The sequence below is a fragment of the Panicum hallii genome, chromosome 3 (assembly GCF_002211085.1).
Source record: "Panicum hallii strain FIL2 chromosome 3, PHallii_v3.1, whole genome shotgun sequence".
Lineage (NCBI taxonomy): Eukaryota > Viridiplantae > Streptophyta > Magnoliopsida > Poales > Poaceae > Panicum > Panicum hallii.
This window is the reverse complement of record NC_038044.1, coordinates 4,007,750-4,016,386: the sequence shown is the minus strand read 5'-3', so window position 1 is coordinate 4,016,386 and position 8,637 is coordinate 4,007,750.

Here is an 8,637-nt window from a genome sequence, read left to right as displayed (position 1 = left end):
TGGGCAGAGCCCTCCTCAGGCAGAACAAGAAGTAAGCCAGAACCAAGGGGGAAGCCAAGAAGGAGAACAACTACCACCACCCCCACCCCTCGGAGACCTAGCGCAGATCATCCATAACCAGACCCTCATACTGGAGACACTGGCAAATGCCCTCATTAACCGGCAGCCACGAGGGCAGAATATGAACGACAAGCTGACGGCCTTCTTAAGGACCAAGCCACCTACCTTCGCCGGATCCTGCAACCCGCTGGATGCTGACGACTGGTTGCGAGTAATTCAGAGAAAGCTCGAACCATTCGAATGCCAGGACCGGGATAAAGTCCTACTGGCAGCCCACCAGCTCACCGGAACGGCATTATCCTGGTGGGAAAACTATTGTGCTGCAGCCGAAGATGCCTCCACCATCACCTGGGGAGAATTTGTAAGGGAGTTCCGCCGCTACCACATCCCTTCGGCCACTATGAAGCGCAAGGCGGATGAATTCCGCGCACTACAACAGGGGAATATGTCGGTGGAAGAATACACCCACCGGTTCATAGAATTGGCCAGGTATGCGCCGGAAGAGGTGAATGACGACGACAAAAAGCAAGACATGTTCAAGAAAGGGCTAAGCCCAGAGCTCCGGACCTTGCTTACTCCCCAGATCTATCCGGACTTCAACACCCTGATGAACAAGGCCATCCTCACAGAAAGGGCCAAGGCCGAAGAAAGAAAGGACAACAAACGCAAGTTCTTGGAAAGTAAGGCTCGCCAACAAGACCGTTTCCAGAAGCCGAGAAGTTCCAGCTATACTGCACCAGGAACTCAGGCCCCAATGCAGTATAGGACTCAGTCCCAGGTGACAGGATCACAGGCCCCGCCTAGAAGCCAGAATACCTCGAGGGCCCCGCAAAGCAATGCAAGTCAGGCCACCCCCGACAACAACAATGTTAGGGCCTGTTTCAATTGCCGTGAGACGGGGCACTTCATCGCCAATTGCCCCTACGCCAAGAACAAACCGGCAACATCGGCCTTCTCCAACACGGTGAATGGGCCCAGACCAGCCCTGACTGGTGCTAACCGAGTGCCCGTCCGCAACAACGACGGCAGCCAGCAGCTGAAGCAGCAATCCTTTGGACGAGCCCGCGTCAACCACATCGACGCGCAGGAGGCTCAAGAAGCTCAGGGCGTAGTGCTCGGTGAGTATCTAGTCAACTCAGCTCTAGCGACCGTATTATTTGATTCTGGAGCATCACCCTCGTTTATATCCTCGAGCTATGTGGAGAGGCACAAAATACCTACAGTACTACTAAAAACACCCCTATTAACCCGGACGCCTGGAGGCGACATCAAGTGTCAACTAGGTTGTCCACGGGTAAGGATCAATTTAAGTGGGGTAGACTTTCTAGCAGATTTGGTAGTACTTAAGCCTGGGGGAATAGACGTGATCCTTGGGATGGATTGGTTAAGCCGACACAATGGTCTCATAGGCTGCACCGACAAAGTGGTACACCTAACCAACCACGAAGGAGTGCAAGTGATCTGCCGAACCCGAGAGAGTAAGTTTGATCCAATGGTATTTAGCATGGAAACCAAGCCTTTAGAAGGAGTCCCGGTAGTAAACGAATACCCAGATGTGTTCCCCGAAGAGCTTCCCGGTATGCCGCAAGATAGGGATATAGAGTTCGTCATAGACCTTATCCCCGGAACATCTCCGATAGCCAAGAGACCCTATAGAATGGCGGCCTCTGAATTGACAGAATTAAAGAAGCAACTAGAAGAACTGCAGAGGATTGGCTTCGTCAGACCAAGCTCGTCGCCATGGGGAGCCCCAGTGCTGTTTGTCAAGAAGAAAGATGGGAGTATGAGGTTGTGCGTGGACTACCGAGCACTGAACGAGGTTACCATTAAGAACAAGTACCCCCTCCCCAGGATTGATGACCTTTTCGATCAGCTAAAAGGAGCCGAGTACTTTTCCAAGATCGATTTAAGGTCAGGATATTTTCAACTTAAGATTAAGGAAAGTGACATCCCTAAGACAGCTTTCGTCACCCGCTACGGGCAGTTTGAGTTCACCGTAATGTCCTTTGGACTAACCAATGCCCCTGCCTATTTTATGAACCTCATGAATAAGATATTCATGGACGAGCTAGATAAGTTTGTTGTAGTCTTTATCGACGACATACTTATCTACTCCAAGAGTATTCAGGAGCATGAGCAACACCTGCGGGTAGTATTGGAAAAGCTGAGGGCACATAAACTATATGCAAAATTCAGCAAGTGTGAATTCTGGCTGGAAGAAGTAGCTTTTCTTGGTCACATTCTGACTGCGGAAGGCGTAGCAGTGGACCCAGAGAAGGTTGAAGCCGTATCCAATTGGCAGCAACCGACTAACGTTAGTGAGATCAGAAGTTTTCTTGGATTAGCCGGATACTATCGGAGATTTATTGAAGGATTCTCTAAGATAGCCCGACCCATGACGGAACTTCTTAAGAAGGAGAAAAAGTTCGCTTGGACAGAATCCTGCGAGAGGAGTTTTCAAGAATTGAAGCGAAGACTGACGACCGCCCCAGTGCTGACCCTACCGGACATTCATCGGGACTTTGTCATTTATTGTGACGCATCCCGACAAGGATTAGGGTGCGTACTGATGCAAGACGGGAAAGTCGTTGCATATGCCTCCCGCCAACTCAAGACCCATGAGCAAAACTATCCGACCCATGATTTGGAACTAGCAGCTGTAGTGCATGCCCTTAAGATTTGGAGACATTACCTGATCGGGAATAAGTGTGAGGTTTACACCGACCACAAGAGTCTGAAGTATATCTTTACCCAGCCGGATTTAAATTTAAGGCAGAGAAGATGGTTGGAGTTGGTCAAGGACTATAATTTGGAAATTCAGTATCACCCCGGAAAGGCGAATGTGGTAGCCGACGCCTTAAGCCGGAAATCCTATGGGCCCAAGGATAACAACCTGCGCGAGGAAATGGCACGATTAAATGTGCACATTGTCCCTCAAGGTTCCAGCCATGTGTTAAGCGTCCAGTCAACCCTAGAGGATAGAATTAGAGAGGCTCAAAGCTCGGATCAGGAGTTAGTAAAGATCTGCAAGCAAACTGGAGAAAACAAAGCGCCAGGATTCAGAGTGGACGACAAGGGAACATTATGGTACGAGGATAGAATTTGTGTACCCCAGAACGGAGATTTCCGGCAATTGATCATGGACGAAGCCCATCACTCGGCCTACTCCATCCACCCAGGATCCACCAAAATGTATATGGACATAAGGCAAAAATACTGGTGGAATGGAATGAAAGCGGATATCGCACGATTTGTGGCGCATTGTGATACCTGCCAAAGGATCAAGGCCGAACATCAAAAGCCGGCAGGATTATTGCAACCCTTGCCTATCCCGGTTTGGAAGTGGGATGAGATAGGAATGGACTTTGTAGTGGGACTACCCCGAACACAGAAGGGACACGATTCCATATGGGTAATTGTGGATCGACTCACTAAATCGGCACATTTCATACCCGTAAGGACCACTTATGGCGGAGAAAAGCTGGCAAAACTTTACGTGGAAAATATAGTGAAGTTACATGGAGTGCCCAGCAGAATCGTCTCGGATAGAGGTACCCAATTTACATCTAGGTTCTGGAAAAGTCTACATAAAGCCATGGGCACTAAGTTAGATTTTAGCTCCGCATACCACCCACAGACGGATGGTCAAACCGAGAGGGTGAACCAGATAATGGAAGATATGCTGAGAGCATGTGTCCTGACCTACGGAAACGATTGGGAACAAAGTCTGCCCTATGCAGAATTCTCGTACAATAATAGTTACCAAGCTAGCCTGGGTATGTCGCCATTCGAAGCCCTCTATGGAAGAAAGTGCAAAACTCCCTTGATGTGGTCGGAAGTTGGAGAGCGTGCACTAGTAGGACCCGCGCTCATAAAAGAAGCAGAAGAAAAAGTAGCGGAAATCCGCGAGAAATTAAAAGCGGCTCAGTCCCGACAGAAGAGCTATGCAGACAGGAAGAGGCGGGAGCTAAGCTTCAATCCGGGAGATTTTGCCTATCTCAAAGTCTCACCCATTCGAGGGACACGAAGATTTCAGGTACAAGGAAAATTAGCCCCTCGATACATTGGGCCGTATCGAGTTCTAAAGAAAGTCGGAGCCGTGGCGTACCGGCTAGAATTACCGGAAGAAATGTCGGATATACACCCAGTATTTCATGTCTCGCAATTAAGAAGGTGTCTGAAAGTACCCGAGGGAGAACATGTGCCGGTGGAAACAATAGACCTGCAGCCGGATTTGCGATATCAGGAAGTGCCGGTCAGATTCTAGACACTGTCCACTAAGAGGACCAGAAACTCCGAAGTACGGATATGCAGAGTTCAGTGGAGCAGACACGGAGTAGAAGAAGCGACCTGGGAACGCGAAGAGGCGCTAAAGAAGGAGTTTCCCCATCTGTTTAGGAACCAGCCGAATCTCGAGGACGAGATTCATTTAAGTGGGGTAGGTTTGTGACGCCCTGGAAAATTTACCAAATCAAATCACGCGCCAGAGTGTTTTCAATTAAAAACCACTCGACGTCGAAACCCTAACCCTGACCCTCCTGACCGACACTAAACTTTACCGCCGTCCCATCCCCCGCCGCTCGGAAACTTGCCGCCGCGCGCGATCGACCGCCACGATTAACGCCGGCGCGATTCCTTTCTCGCGCGGCGCGCGAATCCCGCGCGGTGCCGACCGGCCGCGGACGCCGCCGCGACCGGCGCCGACACGCCCCTCCCTTTTTCTCTCCCTCTCTCCTTTCTCTTTCTCCTTTTTCTCTCCCTCTATTTCTCTCCTTTCTCCCCTTTTTCCCTCTCTTTCTTTCTTTTTCCCTTCCCTTCTTCTTTTCCCTCCCTTCTTCCCTTCTCCTCTCCCCTGCCCGAGCACTGCTCGGTCTGCACCGCCCCCTGCTCGGCCTCCGCACGCGGCGCGCCTGTTCCCGGCCAGCCACGCCCGCGCCGCGCACACGCGTACGCCCTGGCCCGCGTTCCGCCGCGCCGCGCGCACGCCCGGCCCGCAACGCCGCGTCGCCCGCTGCGCCACGCCGCGCCCCCCCCCGCGCGCTCTGTGCCGCGCGTGCCGCGCCGCCCGTCGCTGCCCCGCCCCGCCGCGCGCGCCGCCCCACGTGCCCGCGCCTCGACCTCGCCGCACCGCTGCTCGACGACGCACACGACACGACACGGCCGCCATTAAGGCGTACCGCGCCGCCCGCCGAGCCGGTGACCGGCCGCCGCACGGCTCCGCCGCTCCATTGCCCTCCCCCTCTATAAATTGGCTCCTCCGCGCGGCTCACCCCCCCCCACGACCTCACCCACCTCACGGCCCCTTCCCTCCCGAGCTGCAGCCGCCGCCGCCGCCCATAGACTCGCCGCCGCCCACTGCCCGCCCATCGCCCGGCCCCCTCACCCCACCTCGGCTCAAGGTGAGCAGGGGAATAGAGTCCCCTTGGCCCCCTCTCCCTTTTCCCCCACACCCCCGAGCCGCCCTGGCCCTGGCCGGCCGGGATTTGGGCCCCGGCGCCCCCCCCCAACCCCTCCTCTGTTCTGTGCGGAGGGAGGAGGAAGAAAGGGCAGTTTTGCCCAAAAACCCCCCCCCCTCTCCTCTATTTAGCTAGAAGCCCCTCCACCCTTTGACACCTTTGCGAAAAGAACCTATTCCTTTTTGCTATTTCCAAAACTAGACCCCCCCATGATATAAATTTAATTTCAAGTAGATCCCTCGCACTTTTTGTTATGCCTTTTATATTTCCAAGATTTACGAAAAGGCCCTTCTGTTTCCAGAAAGTTTACGAGCAAGCCCCCGGACCCCCGTTTAAGCCCTGAAAACCACCTTTAGCGCGTCATTTTATGTGCGAAACGACCTCCGATTGACCCGAAACTTTACCACACCCTTTCTAGTATAGTTTTAGCCATGCCATTAAGAAACCACCTAGAGATACCACCCCTAACTCCGTAACTAAATTATTTCCGATTCAAGCCTATCGGTAAAAGCTTTAGTTCTTTCGCTTGATTGGTGTCTATTTGTTTGCGTCGTAGGACACGGAGTGAACGACGAGGTTCCCGACCGCGACCAAGCAACTGAGGACCAGTACTGCGACCCCGAACCCGAAGGACAGTGCTTCGATCAGGACTTCCCGCAAGGGTTTGACGATGGCAAGTTCAATTCCGCCCTTTGATGCATGTTTCTGTCCTAGTTTTTATAAACACAACCCAGTGGCCTGTTTTTATAAATTGCATGGTTTGCGTGCTGAAAACATGGTAGGATAGCCACCCTTGTTTGAGATAACCCTACCTTGATCACCTGATTTTATAAAGAAACGTGTGTGTGTGGGAAGGGATACAAGGTGGTTTTGAAAGACGAGTTAGACGGGATGGATGGCATTTCTGTGTGAATTGCCGTTGGTGTGCTCGTACCTGTGTGGTTGAGCGAGGAGGAGATATCCATCCTGTCACCCCTAAGGACCGAGTTGATGTGACATCTCACCTAGCTTCTTGTCGTGCGAACCACTTGACCGTTGTATGGGCAACGGCTTAGCATAAATCCCACTAGTTAGCCTGATAGCCATCAGGAGAGCTGAGAGCAACGGGTGATCAAGGAGACGGGATAAGCTCTGTGTGACTTATGCCCCGGTTAAACCTCGGTGATAGGTCGAATGACCCCTTGATGGATCCCGTGGTGGCTAGTCAGTCTAGCTAAGGTGGGTAAGGCTTCGATGGGATCTGCACCGGCACTAAGGTGTTCGTGCTGTGGTACCCCACCTGTGGGTAAGTTGCACACCTCTGCAGAGTTAAAAATCTATTCGAATAGCCGTGCCCACAGTACTGGGCAAGTTACAGTGTGGTCACATAACTAGTGTTTCTCTCTGGAAAATGGTTGAACTGGTGTGAGTTGTTTGAAAAGTATCCGGCAATGGCGCTGTGCGCTACGACGGACGGGGAGTCCGGTGGCGGCTTGAAACTTGGATCCGTGAGGATCGACATCGTGTGTTCTTAGACACTTGAAAACTTGTTTTGAGAAATGCTTTTAAAAACGAACCCTTGCATATAATTGTGTTTCCGCAAAAGAACCGTAACTATATCCTTGGATTATCCTGTGCATTTAATTCTGTTATACCCCCCCCGTGGGTGTAATTGGACTTGCTGAGTACGTTTGTACTCACCCCGTTCTTACTTTACAGTGGAGGATCCCGACTACATCCCCGAGAACGACGAGTAGGGTTCCGTCCTGCACCCAGTCTTGCCTGTGGGTGAGGTCACCGTTGGAGCTCCGCATGGCGCAAGACTCTGATGATCCCCTGTTCGTAGTTAGTGTAGTAATATGGGTTTTTGTTGTAATCCTCGCGATAGTGGCGCTTCACTGCCCATTACCGCGAAGAGTTGTACGGTGATGTACCATCTGATGTAATAAAAGTGTTATCAGCCTCCTGGGACTGATAAAGTGACACTTTTAAGTCTTCCCTGATGGGGGGACGCTTCATCGGGCATGTGAAGAACACGCGGCCACACCTGAAGAAGCTCGACGACCGCAGCTCGGCGATGATCTTCGTCGGGTACGAGAGCGGCTCCAAGGCGTGGCGCTTCTACAACCCCTGCACCGGGCGCGTCACCGTCTCCCATGACGTCGTCTTCGACGAAGCGGGTCAGTGGAGGTGGAGCGACTCTGGCGGCGACGAGAACATCGACCCCGAGCCGTTCACCATCGAATACTCCACGGAGTATGAGCCAGTTGCAGGGGAGATGGAGCAGGAGGCACCGACACCAGGCGTGCCCACGCCAGGCTCTGCCGCCGCGCCACCGCCGCCAGGACCTGCTCCCACGCCACCGATCCCAGGTTCTTCTCCAAACTTCGTCTCACCTCCACCAGGCTACCTTGACGATCTGGACGCCGATCACGAGGACGATGTCCCACTTCGGTTCCGCGCCCTCGACAACATTCTCGGCAGCGCCTCCCCACCTAGACTGGCGTCCAGAACACTTGACGAAGAGCTGCACCTCTCCTCAGCCGAGGAGCCGGCCTCGTTCCGCGAGGCTGAGAAGGAGGCGTGCTGGAGAGGCGCCATGCTAGAGGAGATGAAGTCGATCACCAATAACAGCACCTGGGACCTCGTCGACCTTCCACCAGGACACCGCCCGATCGGCCTCAAGTGGGTGTTCAAGGTGAAACGCGACGAGAACGGCGACATCGTGCGACACAAGGCGCGTCTCGTGGCAAAGGGCTACGTCCAGCGCGCCAGGATTGACTACGACGAGGTCTTCGCACCTGTGGCTCGTATAGAGTCTGTTCGTCTGCTAATTGCGCTGGCGGCAAACCAAGGCTGGGAAGACCATCATATGGACGTCAAGAGCGCCTTCCTCAATGGCGATCTCAAGGAGGAAGTGTTCGTCTCCCAGCCCGCTGGCTTCATCATCAACGGCGCTGAGCACAAGGTTTTGCGCCTCCGCAAGGCGCTCTACGGCCTGAAACAGGCGCCCAGGGCCTGGAATGCCAAGTTTGACACCGCCATGGCGTCTCTTGGTTTCCAGAGGAGCAGCTCCGAGCACGGCGTGTACACACGCACCAGGGGCGAGTCTCGGCTCATCGTCGGCGTGTACGTCGACGAC